This window comes from Pinus tabuliformis, chromosome 1_2, assembly GCF_031772625.1.
Source record: "Pinus tabuliformis cultivar Carrire ecotype Pingquan chromosome 1_2, CPIR1, whole genome shotgun sequence".
Taxonomy (NCBI): Eukaryota; Viridiplantae; Streptophyta; class Pinopsida; order Pinales; family Pinaceae; genus Pinus; species Pinus tabuliformis.
Genome location: NC_142298.1, coordinates 1,189,559,282 through 1,189,586,956, shown reverse-complemented (window position 1 = coordinate 1,189,586,956; position 27,675 = coordinate 1,189,559,282).

The window sequence follows — 27,675 nt, the reverse complement described above, 5'->3', positions numbered from 1 at the left end:
AAAATTATTTTACCTTAAAAATCGCCAACATTATATAGAGACTATATATAAAATAATTATAAATTTGATTAATTTTACAAATATATCAATAAACATTTATAATTTGCATATTAGGGATTAGTGAGATTCGCCAATATTTTAAACTTCAAGAAAATTTTCCGTCCTTAAAATTTTCCTTGGTCAGGGCAATGCGCCCATTCCTTTATCGCAGGAAGGAACATCATCAGAGTCATATCCGGCCGTATATTCGGTCCCACCACCAAGCAACCTGGTTGTATCCTTTGATTGGAATCAACTAGGCAGACCCCGGTTACCAGCCAGTATACCATTCAGAATCATTGTCCAGATCTATAGAATGATTATGGCTGGTACTATCATTGATGAAGGGGCGTCTGTGAGTATCCTTTCCTCTGTTGCTTGGAAAGCACTGGGTTCCCCAGCGCTTTTACCTGAGTTGAGAAATCTCTCAGGTTTTGATAAAGGAACCAGTCGACCATTAGGGATCCTCACCGATGTACCTGTTACGTTGAAAGGGAAGACCGTCAGGATGAACGTGTTGGTAGTTCAAGGACCCTTGGATTATAACTTACTCCTTGGACGCGACTATATTTATTGCATGGGAGCGATAGTCTCCTCACTCTTTAGAGTAATGTGTTTTCCACACGAAGGAAGGGTGGTCAAGCTCGTAGACCAACTTTCGTTTCCGGGATCTCGCATCGCAAATAGTCAAATACCATTCCTAAATGGTCTGTTCACTCAAGATTCGCCTCCACCCCCGGTCCTCCTTCCCGATGAGCGCGAGTGATTCAGAAAGAAAGACTAGGACCCAGGGGGCATGCACCCTAGTCTGCTTCGGGCAGAAGAAACCCCGGGTATAAGAAAGAATTTCCGCAGAAGAATATGACTAGTCCGTACCCCGTCCGAAGGAAGTGGGGTTGTTCTAGAATAATAATCTTTTGTTAAAGTTATGTGTTTGACCAAAGAGTCATTCACCTTTGTCTAAAAAAGTGGGCAATGCCCGAGTGGGAATTTCCTTATTGCAACAAATAGTAAACATCCTTGAATTCAAGCCTCGCCCATCGAAACATATGTTTTGAAGGATAAGCAGGGGCAGCCTACAAGGAAAGGGACTATTTTGTTTTGACAGAAGGTAACCATCTTTGGACAACCCAATGATAGACACCGCCGAAGAAAGAGATTGATCTGCGGCAGCAAATCGAACCGTCTTTGGAATAATAAGAAAGAGGCAAGCCTCCCTCAATAATACCAATGTTTTATCTTTGAGTGGTGTTCTTCTATTGTCACAAATAGCTGTTTGTTAAAAGTGGGCCGACGGGAAGCCTGAGTACTGCGTAAGACCCCTTAGAATAACGAGAAGACAAGTATCGTTAGCATTAGATTGGCAAGATGACAAGTAAATGTGAACACCCAAAGAAAAGCAGAAGTAGGGGAGAGGAGGGGCAGCCTCGAAATTCTATCCTATACCTGGGGGCATGCAAACCTTCTGGAGTGCAAGCTAGGGGCGGTTATTTATCTGGTTTTAAGATTAGCCGTTTCCAAACTTGCATGAAAGAAGCCTGTGGGGCAAAAGTAAAATTTGCCAAAAGTGAGCATAGCTGTGGTAAGGCATAAGCTCTATAAAAATTGGTCCTTACGGGAGGCGTTCTTTTTATGACTGGTATATCGAGCAGTTTTAGCATATAGTTCATGCTCGTTAAAAAATAAACGCAAAATTCGAGCAGTTTTATGACTGAATTTATGCTCGTTAAAAAATAGAAAAGTGTGAGCAAAAGTTTCCCCCAGAGTTCAAGCTCATGGAAAAAATGAACCAGTAAATAACCTTTTGAGATCGTAAATTCATCAACCATAAGAACCTTGATCGTGTTTTCATCCATCACCTCCACTGTTCATTTGGCCGATCATTCACTTCCATTTGTGTGTTTACCTCTTTTGAGAAACAGCTGCGAAGAGTGATTTCACCTAGCCATCCTTGTGACACTGCCGTGATTGGAAAATTCCAACCTATACCTGGAATCTGCTGCTATCCCTGTTTATCACTCGTTCCTCAAAAGACGAGTCTTCTTTGAGCTCTTTTCACTGACTCGTAAAATATGAAAAGTTTGCCGAGTTTTGGCCTTCCAGCTCGTTAAATGACCGGAACGCTATCCCTCCTCTAAATTTTAATCTTTTTGGACCTGAGGGATTATTGCACAAAAGGATCGAGCGCTTGTCTTGTTCGGCTCGTTAAAAGTATCGAACAGCCATCCCTTCTGTATTGTTTTATACTTTTTCGGACTTAAGGGATTAGCTGACGAAAAAGGAATTTTGGAGTTAACTTTATGTACCTTTTCAGACTCTCTAAAAATGAAAAGGACCGAGTTTTCCTTGTCGTTAGACTCGTTAAAATGATTAAATAGCGACAAACTTGTCTTTAGACGAGAACGAGTTTCCCTATCGCTAGGCTCGTTAAATCATAGCGATGGGCTTGCCCGAAGGGCAGGTTATAGAACAAGCATATGTTATCCTCCTCAAGCTTGACAAAAATAAAGAGGTACTGGTCAGAAATGACTGGGGAAAAATTGGGAGAACATCAAAGTTTAATGGTAGCAAGTCACTCTTGAACATGACACTTTTCCTCCGTACCACATCGGGTTGGGTTGTTTCATTCACCGGTCTCATCACCATGGTCCTCGCCAAACCATCCACATTTGGGGTAATGCTACCGATCCATCACATCAGTGTCGTTATATGTTCAAGAGGGGTCATTCTGAAAGTGTCAACCGTGTCCCATCCACTGCCATACATTATCCTTCATCCATTCATGATCGCCACCCTGAATCATATATCACAGTTTGTTTTCACCTCCACTAAAATCATTAGCTCCGTTCCGTGTCATTGATGTGGGATTCATTAAGGCCCTCCTTTGACGGATCGCTTCTTGTCGACTTCAGCTCATTATCCAAGAAGTTGGTCTAGGAACACCCCCATCAGTACTTTGAAGCTTGCATGCCTCAATGGCAAGTTTCTCACTTCCGGCGACAGGTATACATCAATGACCTTCGACCAGAAGATTTTGCGTGGCGTTCGACGCCAAGTCCTTTTTTCACGCCACGTGAATTGTACTGCAGTACCTTGAGGGTCATCGTCATTATTGGTGATTCCTCTCGTGCTTGTTAACGGTTTTCATTATTGACCGGTAATCAAGCGATGTCTTTCCATGTTCGACTTCAGCGCAATTCTCACATGGATCGACTTGTACTTAGAGTGAAGATCGAACGAGTTTGAAGACCCCGGATCTAGTTTCATCCATCCGGGCTGCGATATATATTCGGGAAATATAAAAGCATTTTCCATGTACATCATTGCAGCAGATGATCATCCTATTCAAAGGATGATAATTTCAGCAGAAAATTATCAGTCTACCTTCAGACGATCGTCTGTCATATGTACCAAAATGTATTTATAAAAGCTGAGCATGGGAATGCCCGCCTCAGCTAGATCATGAAAATAGAATGAAAAATAATGTATTGTATTGTATTGTATTACAGGGCGCCTCCTCAGCACTGGAATGAACTTCGGACCCTCTAGATAAAGCATTTCACCCGATAAACGGCCTCATACTTTAGGGGGAAACTGTTATAGACATTTTTGTGCCTCGCGTCATGGAGCATGAAATGTCGATAATTACAAGGATCCTCAGTCCCTAAACATGTTGTTCTTACCCCTAAAAGAACAAGGTCATCAAACAACAGCACTTCCAATCAGTTCTCCACCTGAAAACACTTCAAAACAGGCTTATTTTGGATCATGTCAGCTGCTCCACTGAGCTTCTGCGCTGGAATGCAACTGTCCCTCTTTGTACTTGCGCTGGAAGTCAAGATTAATGAAGGCTACCTACGCTGGGCGAGATTGGCCAAGTGGCACAGTCATCCTGCAAGGTGTCAACTGCCCAGGAAGCTTCCAAACTGACACTTGGTTCATGAGATTCGCCCTGTGATGAGTAAGAGGTACTTGATCACCATGTGTAAGCAAGGATCTCCAAGTGGACTCAAGAACTGAAGATTAACTGAAGAGGGAGAGGACACAAGGCAGCTTCATGTCAGTCTCAAGCTGACTCATCCTCTCTTCTTCTCTCCTATATATAGAACTCTTCTATGGGGTCTAAGGGGGCTGGAATTTTGTGTAAAGCAAGGAGGTGCTGTTGGTTTACAGTTAGAGCTATTGGGTGATTGTTTTACTAGAGGTGAAGAGGAGAGTTCTTGCTGCTGGGGAGGTGCTGCTGGATTGGAGCCATCATTGGTTGTAACCTTCTCAGAACCCTGTTACTTCTATCAATAAAGTTTTGCATGTTCTCTTATATACTTGTATTACATTGATGGATTGTATTTACTTGTATATTTGATTCACTCTAATCCATGCATCAGTTATGAGTACATGTATCTTGTAGTTTCCTCTCTTGTTTTGTGCAGGATCTGTGTGTAGCTGGACCGGCAAAGAGAGCAAGGAGCTGGGAACAAGAGACAGAGAGAGAGGACAAGGATCGACTAAGCGAAAGACAACAGGTTGGTCAATCTTTCCTTCCTTTTCTCTGTACTTTCATAAAGGAAAACATCAAAGCTTTACTTTCAGTTGTTGCTAAAGACTGTCACCTTTAGAGTAGGGATAGGGTCATCCGCATCGGATACTTTTCCCCACAACATGAGGCTATGCAGAGATAGCTAGACTGTGCTACGAATTACGCAGGGAAACCTGAAGCTGGAGCTACGCTTGAGATGTGTAAAGCCACAGAGCTTGAACTTCAGGCAGATCACAGAGCTACAGTGACAGAGCCAGATAGCCAGCAAGCTATAGAGCCGAGAGTCCAGATCAGTTCTTCTTATGATCGATTCCTTTAATCGATGCTTCGTTGATTGATTCTTCTTGTGATCGATTCTTATTCTTTTGGATCAATTCTCTTGCAATCGATGCCATGAATTCGATATTCAGCAAGTTTCAACCATTTATTGAACAACTATGTGTCAGATGTCCATTTTCTTGTGCAAGCAGCCATCTTCATGAGGATTGATGCCTTGAGAGAAATGGTTCGAGCAGCTTCAACACTTTGATAGTCCGATTCAGATGGCCCGTGGTGTGAGGTATATGATTATTGTTCATTTACTTCTTTTTTTACATTATGCTGCATGGATCCTTGATTGATATTGATGTAGGATCTTCTTTATTACTTGTTGTCATGATTCCTTGCTGATTTGATGCAGAATCTTTCTATGTGATGTACTTTCTTTCATAACTCTTCATGTTATGTTTTGAGATCCTTTTTTGTATGTTGTTGGGATACTCTTGTTGCTTCATGCATGAGTTTTTCTTTGACATCCCTTTTGTGCCATGTTGGCGGGATGCACACCATGCTTGTTTTTGTGTCATGCTGATAGGAGTCTTTTGATTGAGAGTTCTAGCTGTGGAACATCTCTTAGAGCAACTCTTGCATGAGGGCATTCTTCCTTGTATGATCAAGACATCATCTCTGTGTACATCATCTTTATTGACAACACATAATGCAGCGGCCTGCACCACCTTTACACAGGGCCCGGAGACGTAGTCCCTCCTCGACGAACTCCGTTATCAACGACTTTTGTTTTCATGTGTTGATGATTGATATGTTCCTCTTCTTTACAGTCTGTAGCTGTATTTTTTAATGTTCTTTTAAAATGAAATTTTAACACATCACGAAAGTAAAAGGTCTTGGAAAGGTCCTTCTTCACACCCGGACCTTGGATCAAGTGGTATCAAAGCAGGTCTTAATATTGATGTGAGTTGCAGCGTGAACAATGGAACGTGAAATGATAGAGGATGAAAGAGCCATGTACGAGACCATGCATAACATTTCCAAGAAAGTGGAAATTGTGTATGAAACTCTACAGAAAGAAATAGAGGAAAAGGAGTGCTTACAACTTTAGTTGAAAGCCACGGAAGAGGCCATGGAAGAACTGAAGCAAAACAAACATAATCTTCAAATAGAGAATGATGAATTGAATATGTGTTTAAATGAAGAGAAAGAGGAGAGACAAAATTTGCTACTACAGTTGCAAGCAAAGGACGAGGCCTTGGAAAAGCTGCAGTGAGTCCCATGTGAGGTAAAATGTAGTTCTCCATCTTCATGTATGTTTCCTAATGATGATTTTGTTGTGTTTGAAAAACATACCATAGGAATTGGCTTCAAACTATTGAAGAGAATGGGGTATGAAGGAAAAGGCTTGGGCGTTAATGGCCAAGGCATTGTCAACCCCATCCAAGTAGAGGAATTACCCTGTCAAGTAGGACTTGGGTATGTTATGAAAGAAGTTGGGGAATGTGCTGAGACAGTTAGCGAACCATCAACAATGGATGATCAAAAACCCTCATCAGTTCTGCCAAAATCGAAAGAGAAGGTAAAAGATGTTGATTTCCTTTCAATTTCATCTTCTGATAGTATGATGTCTGTTGGAGATTTGGAGATTCCGATTACAGGGACAAATATGAGGCTCCTTACAAAGACAAGGCACAAGGAGAAAGAGCTTGGTGCTGACAACCAAGGCATGACCCAACCTTTGGAGGATGTGCATGAACATTGATTTGCAGGCTCAAGATACACCAGAGGAGAGTGCTCAAAGGTGTCAGATTTGTCCGAGACTTTGTCGAGGAAAGAGAATGATGGGAAAACATCCCCATCATCCTATGGCAGTTTCCATTGCAGGGAGAGAGTTGAGGCAAGCTCTCATTGCCATACTGACATCAAAAACAACAAAGGAAGGTATAATCACTTTCGATCTTCTAACGTTCATTTTAATTATAATCATGTTGTTAAAAATGAACGAAGATCAAGGAATCGAAAAACATGTACTTTTTCTGGTTTACCTAAACATACCTTTTCCAAGTGTTGGAAAAGAATGGCAGCATTCATGAAGCGTGAAAGACCCTCTCGACATCATGAAAAGAAATAGGTTAAGTAGATATGGAGGAAGAAAACCTACTGCAATCATTGCAATGGAAATGGACATCAAAGAGCCACTTGCTGGAAGCTCCATCCAGAGCAACGCCTTAAAGACAAAGCGTTGGTGCGTGAATCAGGTAAAGCAGTTGTTCGACAAGAAAAACCACCTCAAGGAGGTGACCCATTCACAAAGATAAGTGAGAAATGGTTTCTAGACATGTTGTCGTTTCATGGTCATTCTTTTGTAAATCACTTGTTGCATTTTAAAATGTAAACGTGATGATGTGTTTCCATCACGTAGTCAGCAACAATGATGTCTGGTCATGTTTTGAGTTGCATGTTAAACTCTAAAAGTGATGTTATGTTTCCATCACTTGTCGAAACAATAGTGTTTGGCCTTATGCATGTAAATCATGTGTTGCAGTGGTGAGGTGTTTTCCATCACTTTTTGAAGAAACCATGATAGGTTGGCCTTGTTTTCATATCTGGAGTATTACGTCCATCTTATTGTAAACTTCACCACCAAGTATGAGTTATAAACTTGTGGCAAGTATGGGACATTTGGGTCTTTAGTTTGGTCATGTCATTCAGAGCATGTAATTTGCAAACAGGTTGCAGAAGTAGCAGGTGTCGGTTCGTCGCTTAAGGCTTCGAAGAACAAAGGTGAAGGAGATGCAAGCGAGACCTTTTCAGGACATTTGTTATGCAGACAGAGTACAGAGAAAGATGCAGATTACTTTTTATGCTTTTGGAGGACCAAAAGCTCCTTAGTGGGGAGGATTGATCCGGGTGGATATTCAGACACCATGGCATGGAAACGCTCAAAAATCAAATTGAGCATAATGATGTTGAACTAGGACCAGATCGAAGAGCTCATCTTCTTGATTGTGGAGGTGTGAACGGTTTGTCAATCCGAGTTCGGATAACGAAGTTATCGTGAAAAGTGTTTGCCTTAAGTTCCTTTGAAAAAGGGTTTTTTTTCATAAAAATGGCTTTAACCCTTTATAAGGCAAATTGCATCGGTAATCATGCCAAGGGAAGGCTTAAGGTGGCCTTTGGAACCCCCGATCAGCGATCTCTGATTAATCGGGATCGAGGCATGCTAGTTGCGATATTGGCGATGTCGGAGAGTTAAGATTGTGATCAATGGTCAAATCAATGATATCGATGCTAGTAAATCGGTGATGTTGGCATCGGAAAAACCCAAAGGCCAAAGATCCGGACCCCTAGATATCAGCGACTACGATTAGCGATTGCTGATATCGACGATCAACAATTGGCGTCGGCGGATGCCGAAGGAAGGACCCCGGGCCGAAGCGATAGTGATAAATGATTAGGCGCGGACCTAATGGGAATTATAAGTCCGATTTTATAAAATTTGAAATCCGAACTTTCAGATTTTTCAATGTTTCTTATTGTTTTTTGGGTTTTTGTTTTATCACTATAAAACGATAAAAAGACTATTTTCTTAAGGTTTTGCGCCCGTTGATTGTTCTACACAAACGAATTCTATTATTAAGCAATAGGCCTCCGATTTTGGAGTGCTTTTTTCCCAAACATGTTATAAAACACATTGGGTGACAGAGAGTCGAGGGGGTTGGAGATAGAGAAAGCTTGCATGCGAGAGAGTGCCCGAGAGCCTGAACCCTGTGCTAAAGTGCCGAGAGCATGGTGCAAAGAGCCCAGAGCGATGAAAGGCTGTGTAACAGAGAGTGAGGGCAGTAAAATAGAGAACCCAAGGGATTGCGTGACAGAGAACTAAAGAGCTTGTGCTAGAGAGCCCCAAGCGCCTGAAGTGCTAGAGAGCCATAAGGACACTGCGCCCAATGAATAGTCACAGAATGAGGCTATGCAGAGATAGCCAAACTGTGTTGCGAATTATGCAAGGAAACTTGAAGCCGGAGTTGCGCTTGAGATGCATAGAGCCACAAATCTTGAACTTCAGGCAGATCGCAGAGCTACTGTGACAGAGCCAGATAGCTAGCAATCTACAGAGCCGAGAGTCTAGAGCAGTTCTTCTTATGATCGATTCCTTTAATCAATGCTTCTTTGATTTATTCTTCTTGTGATCGATTCTTCTTCTTTTGGATCAATTCTTCTTGCAATCAATGCTGTGAATTCGATATTCAACAAGCTTCAGCCATTTATTGAACAACTATGTGTCAGATGTCCATTTTCTTGTGCAAGCAGCCATCTTCATGAGGATTGTTGCCTTGAGAGCAACGGTTCAAGCAGCTTCAACACTTTGACGATCTGATTCAGATGGCTCGTGGTGTGAGGTATATGATTATTATTCATGTACTTCTTCCTGTACACTATGTTGCATGGATCCTTGATTGATATTGATGCAGGATCTTCTTTATTACATGTTGTCATGATTCCTTGCTAATTTGATGCAGAATCTTTCTATGTGATGTACTTTCTGTCATAACTCTTCATGTTATGTTTTGAGATCCCTTGTTGTATGTTGTTGGGATACTCTTGTTGTTGTCATGCATGTGTTTTTCTTTGACATCCCTTTTGTGCCATGTTGACGGGATGCGCACCATGCTTGTTTTTGTGTCATACTGATAGGCGTCTTTTGATTAAGAGTTCTAGCTCTGGAACATCTCTTAGAGCCACTCCTGCGTGAGGGCATTCTTCCTTGTATGATCGAGACATCATCTCTGTGTACATCATCTTTATTGACAACACATAATGTAGCAACCTACACCATCTTGACACAGGGGCCGAAGACGTAGTCCCTCCTGGACAAACTCCGTTATCAACGAATTTTGTTTTCATGTGCTGATGATTGATATGTTCCTCTTCTTTATATTCTGTAGCTGTATTTTTTAATATTCTTTTAAAATGCAATTTTAACACATCACAAAAGTAAAAGGTCTTGGAAAGGTCCTTCTTCACACCCTAACCTTGGATCAGTGCTCCACTAGCCATGTAGTTTCTGGAGAGAAGGAATTGTTTTTTATAATGGCCTTCTGATTTACACTTTGTACACCACACTTCCTCTCTAAATTCCTTACTTTTCTTCATATCTTGTAACTACATAGTCAATTTTTCCAGCTGACTCTGGATATGCTACATACCTACATCGGTATCCCCTATAGGTGAAGCTTCTAATTTAATCACAAGTTCTAAAGCTTTGGCTTGAGTTTCTATCTTCTGTTGAGTCAAAGGAAATCTTTTATGTGGAAGCAACGCAACTATGAACCATTATTTATGTTGCTGTGAAGTGATGTCGAAGCTCACCCGATCCAATAATACTTTAAATCTTTGATCGAATTCCTAATCAGACTCAGTAGGCATTTGTTTGATTCCTTTTAACTCTGTGATGCAATGCGACTCAGACTTCGACTTCTTAAATTATTTTACCAGCATTGTTTTAATGTATGCGAATGATCCAATTTTATTACTCGAATACTTCATTGACCATGTCAATGATCTATCTCGAAATGTTGTAAAAAGTTGTTCTTTCTTTATATTTTCATCATGGACCTACTTTGCTGTCCATACTGCTTCACATAAAAACCAAAATTTCTCTGGGTCCTCTGATCCAGTCCCTTTAAAAATAGGTAGCTTAATATCATCGACCATATTTCTTCTTGGAGAGGGAGGGGGAGGGGGATTCGTGGGGGGGGGGGGGGTTGGGGGATGGGGAAAACCAAAAGAACCTTGATTATTACTTGATTCTGGCTTCGGCGAGCTTTCAGACTGGAAGGGTGAATACTGCGGAGTTACTTCAGGGTTCTCAGGGAGGTTTTCTTTACTTTCAGACTCACTTAAAAGAGGGCTATAGTCAATTTCTATAAAAGTATTCGGATCTTGGCCATGAGATCTATTTCTAGTGTCTATTCTATATCTTTTTCCAATTCTCATTGTTCCAATCTCTTCTTCGTATCTTCTCCAAAACATAAGTAATCTAATAATATGTCTGCATTCGTAAAATTTCCTTTTCGCACAAAATCATCTTAATCTAGAGTTTCAGAGATCTCAAGTACTTACCTCGCGTTCCTTTGAAACAAATTCGTTATGCTTTGTTGTAGGACACATTCGAGTCTACCGCGAACTCAGTGATGAATCCTCCCAAGATGTTATCAATCCAGAAATCAAGAGCTCTTGAGATCCTATTATCAATGTTCTTGAGTCGTTGTATCAATTCAGGGGTCCACTCCTTAGGTTCGTCTCCTTTAAAACAATATTTTCTCTCAGTCAACCTTGATATCCACTCGTAGAGCTCAATATGAAATGAATCGAAGAATATTTCGTATTTATCTTCGAAAATATACTTTTCCAACCACCTTTCAGATTATAGACAAGGGATTCTATTCTCTTGCTCTATAAATTCTCTTTCATTTTGTTCTACACAAACTTGAATTTATTTCTTCGACGGATGCCACATAAACATATCCCTCAAATAGATCCTGGTCCCAGCAATAGAACGATTTTTTGGGTTAGGTTGGGCTGACCCAGGTTCAATCTTTGTTGCACGCCAAAAAAACCCTCAATCACTGGCCCTCTCGGCAACGACCTACAAGCAGATCACAGTCTCACCTAAAGTGACTAAGGGAGGATGTAGAACCAGGTTTCTGTAGCCTTGAGGGATGATGTGATGTGATATTTTTATGTTCTTTTATCCTTAACATACATAGATTACTTCACATTCATATATTACTTCGCCACATTACATTCATCACTTAAAACATATCATATACCTCCATAAAACTTTATTGTACCAAAATGAAGTGCAACTACTATGCTACAATAGATAATAAACGGATAAATAGATGAAGACACAGATTTTACCGTGGTTCATCCTAATGTGGGACTAGATCCACAAGAACTGTTGCTTATGATAAAAAATTTGTACAACAAACAGTTCTTATCCTGCGTACTCAACTGTGGGAAGTTCATGCACTCAACTACGAACTTGGGCCTCTGCGCACTCAGTTGTAGAACCTTGCCTTCTTTTCCAAACCACAATTCACAAAGATATAATCATTCAATGCATTATGTGATTCTTCAAGACTATCTTCTTCTTTATTATTCATCCCTATATATACTATTACATGGATGGATATAACATCACAATACCATGGTCCATTTACTATGGAATGCCCTAATACAAGCTACGATGGTCCAAATCCATTCATCATTTACAAAATTGCATTCTTATAAAAAAAGGGAGGGGTTTCAACCCACTCCGAAGTCCATATACTGTGCGGTATATCTACTGGGTTGTCCACATTGGTGCTTCACTGCACGGTCCATGTTGCACTCCACTCCTCAAAATGCGGAGTCTTCATCAAAATCTAGGCCAAGTTGGGATGTTCCCAACAAGTACATTTCGGAAACCTATATGAAACGAAACGTAACACTTACGACCAACTAAATTAAACATAAATACGGCCAACATAAATGTATGCATTTTATTTAACACTTTTGGCTTTAGTATTTAATGTGGGTTTAATATTTTGATACCATTTATGAAAGAAAATCAATAATGTAATGTAAAGAATCCCATCAATGATGTAACATAAAAAAAGTTGAGTGTAGTTGAAATTTTAGTTTAATTAATATTACAATTTCTTATGGATGATATAATATAAATAATTTCTTACTGTAGTCAAATCTATGGTTTGATTAACAAAAACAACTTCACATAAACAATGTGACATAAATAATCGTGAACTAAAATTATCATTTAAATTGTATTTAACATCAAGTTTTAACTAAAATATAAATTATTATGTTAACATAAGGTGGCTATATTTTAAATCTAATATATAAAGATTTTATATTATTGATTATCATAACATTGTTTATGTAGAAGTTATTGAGATAATTATTTAATTAAAAAATTTAACTAAATTAAATCTAGTTAAGATAACCTTAATATTAAATTAAAAAATCTTAAAATTTACTTGAGTTTAAACAAATACATAAATAGTTTAAGTAATATAATGGAGGGTGTCTATACTTTAAAACCATTGTGTAAAGATTCTACTCATCCTGACATTATCCAGATATAAATTATTATAATATTAATTTTTTAATTTTTCAAACTGAATTGAATCTAATTTGAAACCAACCACAATTTTAAATAAAAATATATTTTAATTAAAAAATGATATTCAATCTATTCAAAATGCAATTTGAACATACAACCATAGTTGGCCGCGTATCTATGTTTATAAATATAACCTACATTTCCTAACATTTCATGTACTACATTTTGGCGACCTAAATGAAACGAAATGTAACTTTGTTAGTCTTACATTTACGACCACCTAAACTAAGTGTACTCCCTATATCACATTGAATTCGAGGAAATGTACCATGCTCGCAAGAAGCATGCTCATAGACTCATTAAAGCTCGTAGACTCAAGGCACAATATATTATTGATAACGAATCTTTCAGAGAGTTGGAATGATTTCTTTAGATGCCCAAACAAATATAATAACTTTTAATAACAAAAGTTTTAACAGAGTCAAGAGAAAAAAGATAAAAAAAAATTGTTTTTTATTTTTATTTTTTGTACACACTGAAACTCATAGACTCAAGGCACAATATATTATTGATAATAAAGCTTACAAAAATAAATCTTAACTTTACAAAACATAACTAAAGCTAAAGTTAAAACTATGTAGGAAAAGCAAAGCAAAATCAAAATAATGTCATAATCACAAAATAAGATGTTCTATAAAACCAAACCAACATGAATAGACCCAAGAAACAGAGATCCATGACGACCTCATTAAACCTATGAAAAAAATAGCAAAATAAAATAAATAACAAGAGCCAAGGTAGACTGACAATATTTCTTAATATTTCTTAATCTTGGTTTAATATTAGTGAATTCATGTTGCAATGTATATTTTTATATAAAGGAAGATGTCCTTACATAAATTTCTCTTGTGAGTGAGTTTAATACGTTATTGTGAGATTTTGATACCTCTATGAATGAAAAATGGTTAGGTGACGTAAAAACTCTCATCAATGATATCTCATAAAAATTGTTTACCCCACATCAAATGCAAGTCTAATTATATTTTCATTTGAAGTTTCTCAATGTTACATTATTAACATGTGGAATTGTTATATTGACCAAAAACATTATTAGAAAGGTGTTAATAGCCTCTTTATGTTACGTCATTAATGTAAGTATCACGTGACATCAAAACATCTTTGCATATCCACTAAATGATTCTTTATGTTTAATCACTGATTTTCATTTTCTAGATTGCATTACAACCATAACCCCACATTAATTATAAAAATCGATTTTCATTTTCTAGATTGCATTACAACCATAAGCCCACATTAATTATAAAAATCATAAGTGTCAAAGGAAAAAAATAATTTTTCAAAACTTCAACCCTACATTAAATACAACTTGTTCAGAATTTTTTTACCTAATTTCCTTTATATAAATTAAAATAAATATTCCCCGATGGGGCTGTTAACGTTGTGTACATGGAAGCGTTGGTGAGAGATCCTACCACCCCATCGGAGGTGATGGGAATTTATGTCTCTAACGAAAAAACGTGTTAGTGAATGCATGAGCATGCAATGTATACAAAGTGGGTTGGTTTATTAAATGTGGTAGTGTGGCAATCTCCATTCGTATGGTTGGGGGTCTATATGGAGGTGATGATAAAACCATTGTAAGCTCTATTGCTTTCCTGGCTCTAGCTTAAAGAATTCGTGTGAAGGTGTGAAAAGGTGGTGGAATACTTGGCTTCTTTTTCTAGAAGAATTAATCAACATTTTATGGAGAGAAGTAAGGTAGACACTATGGAGTCCTCCATCATGATGTATTAGGCCATGTTCTTTTATTGTGTGTTTATTTTGGTTTTTTTCCCTTAGTTTGGGTAGAATTTGAGTTTGGGGTATTAAAATTCTTATCTTTAGGCCAGAAAGTATGGTGATGAGTTGAGCTACAAGGAAAGGGTCTCTTATTTCCTTACTTTTTGCATGGGCCTTGAGTTTTTGTTTAGTGTCTGATCTTGTGCTCCTTGGGTGACTAGCTTTAGGTTAGTGAGGTTGGTTGTGGCTTGTGTTGCAAGACAAGGGGGCCTTAATTTTATGTATTTGTATTGTAGGTTTTAACCCCGCACAGAAATTACCTGCATACGAATTCTAAAACACAAAAAATAAACAATGCGAGAGCATAACACATAAACACATATACACAGAGAGTTTCCCTTGGATCCCAAAGCCGGGACTACCAAATTGATTTTTCATTATGTTCTTTTCAATGTTACAATACATATTTATACATGTCTAAGCATCCAATACCAATGACCGAAAACCATCGCGCCCAAAACCATGTGCTAAAACCATGCACAAAACCATAGGTAGGTTCATCCCACCTAATGTAGGGTCCCAAAAAAATTTCCCCGGGGCGCTGCCCTAAACCCCGTAGAGGGGTCTACCCGCCCCCCCTCTAACCCCCCAATTAACTAGGGAGGCTAGTCATGGAAAGAATATAACACAACCCAACATGTACCAGAGCTCAAAGCATATAGTGTTCACCTAATTTAGGTATAAGATCTCTCATTAGTCTAGAGGATTGTGGAGGTTGTTGTGTCAAGTCTACTATTTTTTCAATTCAAGGTGTTCTGCCAAGAGGTTGTGCTCATCATGTTGGCTCTTGGGTTGTGTGGGTTTATGCCAGTCTCTATCTGGGTTTAATGGTAGTGGGGTTTGTTTTGCATCTTGAGGAAGTTGTGCCTGCATCTTCTTTTGAGGGGGTTTACATTGCATCAGGCGTATGTGTCTTAAAATATCTAGATGGTCCTGTTGGGTGGCATCAGGGTTCTATTTTTGGAGAGTCCGGTTTGTTCTCTTATTTATTTGCAGGGATGGGAGTTCATAGCGGCTTCTCGAGGTGTTCTCCTGAGGCAGCAACCATGTCGCAGAGGAAGAGGAAGAGATATAGATGAGGGGATGGCGGAAGTGCTCCTTAGGGTTAGAGAGGAGCTAGAATCTTTGTCCATGACTCAAATGCCACCTATTTCAATGTGGTTTCACTAGAGACTAGGAAATAAATATGCGAGATAGAGACTTAGGTAGGGATCAAATGTAAATTTCATTCAAATTCAAAGTTTATGGAAGATATGTCAACATGGGTTGCTAACCCTGGTCATACCAGGGGTAGGAAGAAGAAATACCTAAAATTCATTTTCTCTGTATTGACATATGAAGATCCTATCAAGTCTCATGTTGAAAGATATAATTTCTTCTTCTCCCAGGGATACATAAAAAATATGCTCATGAATCAAAGGTTTGTCTAGATAGATTTGATTCTCAACTATAACACGTAGAAAATCATATTGTTTGCGACTCGAGAAATGGAGACTACATGGAGATGCCTGGTTCCAGTGCAAGGGTTTCAATGGCTAATTTTTTTGTCACTATCTCCAGGCATAACGGTAAGAACTATGGTGTTTTTCCTCTCACTCATCAGTGCTTTTTCATGGCATGCGAATATGAATATTGTTGCCTTGTTTTGACTTGTCCTGGAAGAATTTGGTGGTCTAATTACTATGGGTATTATTTTGTTTTATCATGACGGTAATTTCTGTTTTCTTATGGGCCTTCCCATGCAAGTTTTTGTATGTCAAAAGGCATCGTTTAGATAGAAAGACAAGAACCTTTATTGCCAATGTGGTGTTTGTATCTGATGTATTTGCAGTGGCATTATGGTGTCTATATCTTGTAATTTTGTAATGTGTTGACTTTGATTTCATGTAATATATTTTTATGTTTGGTTAGGCTAAGAATACAATGGAATTGGGTGAATTTATTGGTGTCGGCCCAGGCGTATACTCTAGTTGAATTTTTCTCCTCTAGTTTTTTCTCATGTTTGCCTTAGAATTCGATCCCTCCACGAAAAAAGTTGGAAAAGGAAAAGCAAACCCATGAGGGATATTTCTAGAATATCTATGTAAACATGTTCTATTGAGTAATACAAATGCTTCAATTCACAAATAATAATAATAAGAAATTAAAATGAATATTTAAAAAAAAATTGTTAATATTATTTTTTTCATATATATCTATATATATATATATATATATATATATATATACCACTTCATTTTCTAACTTTAATAAAGGTAAAAATTATTATCTTAAATGACACAAACAAAGAGAGATGTGATTAGAAATTGGATCTCAAAATCCTTGAAGTCCTTTCACATAAGAGTGGTAACTCAAAATTAGATCCTAAATATCTTTAAGCCCTTTCACATGTGAAGAGAAAAAGTGATAAGTGTTGATGAGGTGATAATGAAAGGAATACAATAAAAGGATATATCTATATCTATATCTATATATATATATATATATAAAATTCTAGAAAGGTTAGGTAACTTAATATTAAGTCTTGCACGATTGAAAAGTGAGTTAATATGAAGTTTCAAGTATTATGGCTTAGTTTCTTTGTAATTCTCCTTAAAATCTTATGATCACTAGTGTCATATTAAATGTTACCAAAGTGTTTGAAACAAGGGAAAATAATAGTTGTAAGAATTTAGACTCTAAAAATCTCAAGGGCCAAGAGTGTTGAGAGTATGAAATTGGGAATATCGAGATGTTAGATATTTATTAATTTTCTTTGAAATTAAATTGGCACTCTTAAGAGTCAATTGGAATGGAAAATATTACTTAGGCAACGCTTCAATATTTTCTACTAATATGTCTGTGCATGTACATATGAAACTAAGAGCATTGTTGAATATAAAATTTCCTTTTCTCTTGCCTCCATTTTGACAAATCAGTGTGAAATCAGTGTCACTTTGAATCTCCTTTCCTATGTGGATGTTTTGACAAATCAATGTGAAATCAAAGTCACTTTGAATGTCCTTTCCTGCGAGGGATCACATCCACATTTGATTAGTAAAAGATAATCTACTATATATTATGTTCAAGAAACTGACTGCAATCTACAGTGGTAACGAGACCTCAATTATTATTCCGAATTTGAATATCTCGGGACAACATAAGAGATAAAAATGCATATGGCCTTAGTAGCTAGAAAACAATCACTCCATCATTACAAGACCACCTAGATTTCGGCACTTAATCTAAATAATGGCACTAGTTGCAGTGCTTATTTGCATTAACACCATGGAAAAGCAACAACAATGTTTCAAAGCACACTTACTAGAAAAGTTGTAACATTTCGAGAATATTTAATGATAGCATCTGAACCTATTAGCTATGGTGGGGAAACTAGGGAACCCAAATCTTGGAAGATATCTCATACCAAATCTGAGAAAAAAATCAAAATCTATAAATCAAGCAATGAATTGTTTACAAATCAAATACAATTCCTTTAACTAACAGTTAAATTGTGGTGATATATTTAAATATTTAGTAAGAGGGGAACTTCAAACCATGGAATATTACCTTTGTCATTATTGTCATCCCTCAGTGACTGAGATTACAAATCAATACTTATGGAAAGATTGTAAGAAATTCTATGAAATAGTAAAGCATAACCTCTATTTTCAAGCAACAAAATCAAGACATTATTACATCAAGAGCCATAATTGATACATAATCAATGAATCAAGTCCTTGTATGGCACATGCTTGTTTCACAACCTCTATTTTCTCAATAACAAAATCAAGACTTTGTATGGGGTTATTGCCAAAAGGAAGTTACGTTCTAATTTGGAAGAGGATCTTATCAAAAGACATGGATTTATTCAAAGCTACAAAGCCTAATGGGTTACTGAAAAATAAGTTGGAATATGGGAACATGATACTGAAATTGAAAAAATATGCTTTCCTTTTAGAAACATTACAGTTATACAATGTTTTTGAAAGCATTAGAATTCGAAATTGGGCCTTTCTATCAAGACAAATTTTCATTAACAGAATGTACTTTCCTACCTGAAACATTGTAGATATCCAAGAAAAACTTGAAAAGCATAAGAGAACTTAGCATAATGTACTTTCTTTCCTTCCTTAACATTCTTAAAGAGTTGAGGTTCCCCAAGTCATCAGGTAACTTTCAAAGGAAATGACAGTTAGTAATAGTCCAATTCACAACTGAAGATGTGTCACAAATACGAGGGGGCATCTCCTCCAAATCACAAAAGTGCTCCAGGTTAAAATCTAGCATTATTGGAAGCTTAATGCTCGACTGGGTGTTATTGAACCTAGACATTTTTCCAATCTTCACTAAAAGCTTAAAGATAGCTTCTCTAAGTTCTACATGACTTTACTATGCTCTTGAAGTGGGAGCACATGCAACCTTTCCAATTGAATAGTCTTAAACTAAGTGAAGATAAGGCCGATAGATCATTCAGTGTGGATCTATTTAACCCATAATTGAATACTATGTCTCTCTTGAACCCATAATTGAATACTATTAGGACTTTCAAATTTTTCATGGAACTCAAAAATGTTGGAAGAAAGTATTTGCTTCCAGAAAAGAGTAAAACTAAAGCCTCTGCTTGAGGACAATTGATGTCAAACCACTAATACTTCTCCATGGAATCTGTATAGGTAAGCCACAAATGCAGAATTCCATTAGAATATTGTGTTTATTGAATACACAAATGAAATCATTGCATTTCTTTAAAATATCTTTTGAAATCAAAATTACCGAAATTACATATTGATAACCTAGTAGGTGTAGGATAAAATTCACAGAAAGCATGAGAAAAAACCTAATACTATATATAAAACCAAGAAAAATTCAAATTCATCACTTCTAGGGACCTCGTGACCACCTGCCAATACACAAGTATGTTCCTGTTTGCAGTTTGAAAAATTACCCAAATTACAATCTGTTTACTCGAGCCTATGCTGGAAAGTTATAGAAGGATGACTAGTGCAATCAATCCATTCCTTTTAGCCCTAGATTTGTTTCAGTTTAAAACAGAAGTATACAAATATATTTGTCCAATGTATATGCTTTAGCCATTCACCTTAAGATGTTTTTTATAATATAATTTTCTAATTCTATTTAATATCTTCATTATCTTAAAAACCAACCTATATCCATCTTAACTCCACATCTACCACTCTTAGGGGGATGAAATCTATTTATCCATATGAGCAGTTGGTAGACCCAGAATTAAGATGGATCTAAGATGATAGGATTTCCCCTTTAAATAGTCTATGCTCACATGAATACCATGGTATTACCATGGGTCATCATAAACCTGGGGCTTAAGAATTACTATTGGTAATTTATAAAAATTAATAAAATTAATAGCTGATTTTTATTTTAACCAAGCTAAAATGTTTAACATACATTAAATTACAACATCCATTTTTACTCTTGATCCACCAAGCCCTGAGAGGGATCAAATATTTTTTCATTCTATGCTAGTTTGCATATTACGATATTTGATACCTCTCGGGGGTTAGTAGATCCAAAGTAAAGATGTATCTATGCTCGTTTAATTCCCCCATTTAAATAGGCTACATTCCAGGTGAATACCATGGGTCAATACCATGTGCCATTTTGGTGAATACCATGGGTCAATACCATGTGCCATTTTTATTTTTATTAATACTAATATTAGGGTTAATAATGTTTTTTTCATGGTATTGATAATAATCTAGCCCATGGTATTTGTCCCATAGTATTTTTCCCATAGGTTTCACCTAAGTATAACACATTTTTTGAGTGTTCGTAAATATAAGGTGACTGATGGAGTAAATATTAAAAAATGTTTTATTTGTTTACCATACCTCTTTTACAAATATGGTATTTGGCCCATAGGATTCACTTAAATAAAACCTCTTTTTTGAGCCTTCATAAATAGAACGAGGGTTATGGACTAAATATAAAAAGAGGTTTTATTAATTTACCATACGTCTAGTTTATTTATAATTTTATTTATTTTTATTTTTTTCCGAGGAAAAAAGCATAAACTTTTTATTGATCATCTAAAAAGTTTACATACTGATTATATCTTTGCAGGCCTGACGCACCCAAATGCGCAATTTGTACAGCTGAGAAGTAAAAACCAGAACTTATAGCTCTGTCCAAATACAGCGGAAAGACTTTCCTGTAGCTTGCTGGAGAAGCATGAAAGGTCTTCCTCCCAACAGGATGCTGTTAAAAACATATTCCAGTAGATCAAGCGAACCCCGGGAGCAATTTGTACATCTGAGAATAAAAACCAGAGCTTATAAAACTGTCCAAAAACTGCGAATTGACCTTCCTGTAGCTTGCTAGCAGAAGCAAGTATGATCTTCCTCCCTACGGGAGGCTTTTAAAAACATAAACCTGTGGAAACATGCGAACCCCGGGGTCTCCTTTGAAAAGGAAAACAACCCCAATCAAAAAGATATATCAAGAGTCATTGAGAAAAAACTGAAAACTATACAGAGAGGGATTTTGATTGTTTGTAGTGCTAACTGTATATAAAAAAAAGCGTGAAAGCAAAACTACTAAGAACTGTGTACAAAAAATCTTTAGCCTGCGGAAACTGCTACCAAAAAAGTGAAGATTCCTCGATCAAAGAGGTGGATTAAAAGGAGCCTGATGTGAGGAAAAGTCCTGCCCCTGTCTGGATTCTGCTATTGTCCATGCGCCCAGATCTTGCTGTAGACCAGCCTTAGAAAGCTGGTCTGCTTCCATGTTCTTCTCCCTGTAGATATGGTGAAAATATATACTGTTAAATGATGTCTTTAAAAACATGATTTCTTCTACAATAGTCTTCAGGATCTGATTTTTACAGGATGCATTTCCAGTAACCCACTTAATGACATTCTGAGAATCTCCAAAAATTTGAATTGTGTAGATTTTTCTTTGAAGTAACCAGCAGAGGAGAAAGCGCAAAGCAGATAGCTCAGCATAGTTGTTAGTACCAGGACCTAGCCCTACCGAAGCCTTTAGAGTATGATCATGGTTTAAGTGAATGCATATGCCGGCCCCAGCTTTGTTATTCTGAGATGCTCCATCAAAGAATGCCCAAGGAATGCCCTCCATTAAAGAGACAGGCTTTTGTTTCTTTTGAGTATCTTTGGGAGCAGGGAGCGGGATGGCAGAGTAGATGGCAGCACAGTTTATAGCAATGGTGGCTGTGAGAAAATCCTTGTCTTGAAACAGTGCTTTATTTCTTGCTAGCCATACTCCCCAAAAGAAAATAAGGGGCAAATTCCTCATGTTTCCCTCCGGATAGGAATTCCACCACTTCCTCCAAGACTCCTCCAGAGGATCTAAACCCCACTGAGCTTTTACCTTAAGTAAACAGGTTACCTCCTTCCATATTATTTTTGTGACTGTACATGCTGTGAAGAGATGATTGATTGATTCCTCTTCTGACTTGCATAAGGGGCACCTCCCAGGCCCAACAAGATATCTGGCTTGTAGAATGTCCCAGGTAGGGACTTTTCTTTTTAGAATGCACCATAAAAAGATCCTGGCCTTAGCTGGGCATTTTAATTCCCATATGTTTTTCGCCCACCAGTCTGGGACTCCCCATCCTTTCTTTGCCATTAAGAAAGTATACCCATCTTTTGGGGAGTAATCTCCTGTTTTGCCTTGCGCCCATATTAGATGATCTGGTTCATCTTTTAGTCTGACATTTGTGCGATGCAGTTCTTGGATGTAGGAAGCCCACTCGTTCTTCCACCTGATATTCAAATCTAAGTCTTCATCATTCTTCCAAGCCTGGCCCCAAATTGTAGAATGCCCAACTTTCTCCACCTGATTTAGATTTGTAATACCTTTGTTATTAAGATGTCTGAGAAGGCCAGGTGACAGGGCATAGGCTTCATTGCATCCAACCCATGGGTCTCTGCCAATTCTGATTTGTCTTCCATCTCCCACTTTCCATGCCAAACCTTTCTCAATCACAGAGAAATCCTCCACCGTGGCCTTCCAGATGACTGAGGTATTCTTTATTTTCTTGTCTTGGCTTCGAATCCAATCATCTAAGGGAGTTGGATCAATGTACTTTCTTTTTACCACCTTTGTCCAAAGATTCTCCATAGTGACAAGTCTCCATCCTGATTTAGCTGCTAGAGAAAGGCTGAATTCAGGAAGCCTTTTTATTCCCCAGCCTCCCCATTCTTTTGGTCTAGCCACTTTGTCCCATGCCACCCAAGGTAGTGCAGAGGATTCTTTTGAACCCGCCCAAAGAAATCTACTGCAGATTTTTCTGATTTTCTCCAACACTCCTTTGGGGATCCAAGTTAAAGCTGCCCAGTATACAGGAATGGCAAGCAAGACAGATTTTATTAGAGTCAATCTGCCAGCTCTTGAGAGCCACTTGAAGCTCCAATGGGAAATTCTGGCTTCTATCTTTGCTATGAGCCAGTTCCAATCCTCTTTTTTATAAGCTGCCGGCTTCAGCCAAAAACGCGGATATTTGAAAGGAGAGTCCAGAGGCTGAAGGTGAAAAGGAAAAAGATTTTCCATCCAGGATCTTTCTCTTCTGTTAAAAGCTGCCACACAGACTTGAGATTTTATAGAGTTTATCTGCATTCCTGTGGCTTTCAAAAATAGGTCAAAAATGCATTTAAACTCCTTAAGTTCATTGAAGGAACCATTGGAGAAAATCAAGATATCATCAACAAAAAGCAGATGGGATATGAAGAGATTTATTGCTACCTCAATACCTTTTACCTTCCCCTCTCTTCTTGCTTTGTGTATCAGTCTGCTTAGCCCTTCTGCCACAAGGAGAAACAAGAGGGGGGATAAAGGGCAGCCTTGCCTGAGACCTCTTTGACTGTTGAAGAAAGGGGAGGCAGCTCCGTTAATCAGAACTGCAAAGCTAACATTTGTGATACAACCCATAATCCAGCTAATAAAGGAGTAATTGAAACCCAGGTGGGTGAGCAACATCCGGAGATAGAGCCAGCTTATTCGATCATATGCTTTGGAAAGGTCTATTTTAAGAACAGCTCCCTTCTTCTTCTTTTGTTTGACACTGTGAATTACCTCCTGTGCTACTCCAATAGCTTCGTGAGTAAGTATAAAAAGACGTTTTATTTATTTACCATACCTCCAATTTACTTATATTTTATTTGTTTACACCCTTGCATGTATATAAGGTGACTTATGGAGTAAATATAAAAAATGTTTTATTTATTTACCATACCTCTCATTTATTTATATTTTTATTAATTTACCATACCTCTTTTATAAATATGGTATTTGGCCCATAGGATTCACTTAAATAAAACCTATTCTTGAAAATTAGGGCGAATGGAAGGTTGTAACTCCGAACTTCAAGGGCTAAATTTACCTTTTTTACCCTCTCCCTTAAAATAAGGTAGGGTATTTGAGGTGATTTGTAAAAATGTACTATGATACAAAATATTCGCCCACTAAAAATTTAAAACCCCTTAATTTTGCCAAAGGGCGAACATTCGCCCCTAAAATTTTCCATGTCACCCAATCAAACTCTTCTACTAGTTCAATAATTCCTTCCGCAAGCATCTTATCCAACTGAGCGCGAAGTCTTTCCTTATACTTAGGATTAAGGAGCTAAGGTCTTTGCTTTACAGGCTTCACATATGGTTTCAGGGTGATCTTCATGACACCCAAGTATCATATTATCCCTTTTAGATCAAAAAACTTTGTGGGGAACAAATCCTGATATTCGTGGAGGAGCTCAACGACCTTGTTTACTGTTGCATCATCCCAATTGTCCCCAATCTTTGCAAATTTTGGTTCCACCTCTGTGCCAATGTTGACCTGCCTGGTTTTCAGTGATGCGGTTATGTCAGGATCCTCTATCTGTGGACCTTCAACCTCGCAATGACCTTCAGTTTCCGAAATATTAAATTTTCGGGGATCCTCGTCTTCTTCTTCAATGGCCACGTTACAGCATTATAGTGCATGACTCAACTGGGTAGTCCAATCAGGTTGGACTAGGTCCAAAAGATCTTGTTGTATCCTAAAGATCGATGCTTTAACCTCTTGTAGGGCGGCATCAATACAATCAAACCCATCCTCAAAGTTGAACGTCATTAAAAACCCCCAGCGCAGGATGTCCCATTATTCCTTGCCATGGAAAAGCTCGGTTTCCAAGTACCAATTCATTGGTATGATGCCCAGGGTATGACAAAATAGATGCACCCATTCATGCTAGGGCTACGCACCATAAGCCTTATTCCATTTAGCCAGGTGATCGCGCGTGACATCTCGTCCATCATATTTATCTGCCATCCACACTTTTGGCTACTTAAAACATATTCTCATCATCCTCCTATAGTCGTGCCAATCATTAAAACTATCCTTTCGCGTACCCCACCATCTTGCATGCGTAGCGCATAGTACCCAGTCCAAGGCCTGGAAGCGATGTCTCTCTGGTACTTCTCTTTCAAATTCATCCAAAAAGAAATCAACATCAGTTAGCCCATCATAATGAGGCAGATTCTTGGCTTGGGATGAAACACAACACAGTGATTTGGTCATCATATTAGAATGCAACGTCGAGACTTCATGCAGCTGGTTTTTCCAATCCTCCAATTCTTGATCCGAATATGACATGCAAGATCTTTCGCGATCCCATGCAATGCGTCCGTCCACTTTCAGATTCACCCAATCTTGGTGTCGCGCTGTTATCTTGTAAGTCTTCTCTAGATCGTCATTGCTTTCATAATCTCGTACTAGTTCTGTATAGCACGACCCCTCTGCAGGATCCAGTGGCACCACTACGCGGAGCGACTTGTTTTCAAATATCATCTTCCACTTCTTCAGGTTGATTACCCCATTCATGTCAGTGGCCCAATCGATTCCAAGGAGCACAGGGTAGGGATTTTTATCATCCACAATCTCTATTACCTCAAAATCTGCCAATGCGCTTGCACCCTCAATGTCAACTATGACCCCTTGCAGCCTCCCCATTGGGATAATTTTCTGTTGATTCGCCATCCTTAACTATATTGGAGACCACTGGAGTGCAGGTCTCCCCATTCTCTCCCAGGTTTGTTTTGGAAAAACATTTGCGTTAGACCCCAGATCTAGGATAACTTGGTCCATCTCGTATTCCCCTATCTGCGCGGAGAGTCTCATCTCCCGCCCGGTCCTTGCCTTGTGCTTGCCAAGCTTCCTGACCACACACGGTTCACTAGTAGCGCTATCCTTACCAGTGCACCGATTGATCAATTCCTGCAGGCCCTTCACAACCTTACTATCATGGAGCAACTTCATGTAGGTCTCCAAGAATGTGGTAAGCATGGACGGGTCCATTTATTCAATTGATTTCTCCTAACTTCTAGAGGTATATGCCTCAGTGAAGATTTTCTTCTCTTCCATAAATGTTTCTTTTGCGTGCTCTGTTTGGACAATTTAGTGTCCTAAATTGCTCTACATAAATTATCAATCCGGGTATCATAAACTCATGAAGTGTAGTGCACTATATGTGCTAGATGACCCTTCTTACTTCAGTGTTTTTTTAGTTTTATGTTGTTTTGGGGTTTTGATCCTTTAATTCCTAATGATTTACAATACACTTAACAAAAATATTAAATCTACTTCTACTAAAGAAATGAAATGAGGACTAAGAGTGCTTTAGGCCAGATTTGGAAGTAAAGCTTAATCAATTAAAGGAAAACAAAGTTTCTATTTCTGCTACTTATTATTGATTCCAAATCATGAACTAAAAGTACTTAACAGTGAAATTGCAACTACTATCTAATCAATTACAAAACCAAAGCTAAATGAAATATTAAAACTGAAAATGAGATTGCAACGACCTATGCTGGAAATAAAACTAAAATGAAATACTAAAACTAAAAATGAGATTACAACTACTGTTTAGTCTATTGCAGAATCAAAACTTAATGAAAAACTGAAAATGAAATTACAACAAATCTACTATGGAAACTGAATGAAGTGCTTAGTTACTCTGCTTCAAAATTTTGGGAGAACAACTCCTTGTGATAACACTTTGAGGAATTTCGTACTTCATCATTCTAATAGAATACAAAAATGCATAAAAGACTTATTACATAAGTGAAGTATTCAACCACTTGGTTTAAGATGAACCATCAACCAGAAGGGCTTTTTAGAAACATTCACTTACAATATGAGTCACTAAACTAGTAATAAAACGACAAAATAGTAATGGCACTGATCAGTTTTAATTAAAAACCTAAAGAATAATGAACAACAAATGAAATAAATTACTCTACACTACTGAAATCAACTTCAAGCTACTGATAAGAAACTAGAAAGAAATTAAACAAAAGAACTATACTGTACTGAAATAAAACTATTCTGCGTTAGTAAGAAGATGACAAAAGCTGCATTATGAACAAAGTTAGAAAATGGTTAAAAACATCATGGAAAAAACACAGTGAATTTACAGTTCAACTATGAAAGACCGAACAAAAATGAATGTAACCTTAGCCAGCGTAAGGGCCCTCTGCAACTGCTCAAGTTAAATGTACTTAATCAACACTCCAACAAATGCTTTCAGGTATCCATGAAATACAAAGTCTTCATATTAAAAACAGAGAATGAGTTCTCAAAATTACAAAGCGGTAATCTGAACTTAACACCTGAGCAAAATTGAACTAGTTCTACGTTCTTCACACAGGTATTTATAGAGAAATTATACAGCTATTTTAAGGAGAAAATGAGCTACAGTAGAAACACGTAGGCAGACAAGCATACCGAATCCTCTTCCTCGGTTGCTAGAGGTATAATCTAAGGTAATGGTTGTTGGATTCAGTTTGCACAGGTGGTTGATGAAGTCCATGGGGTCAGGAAACTG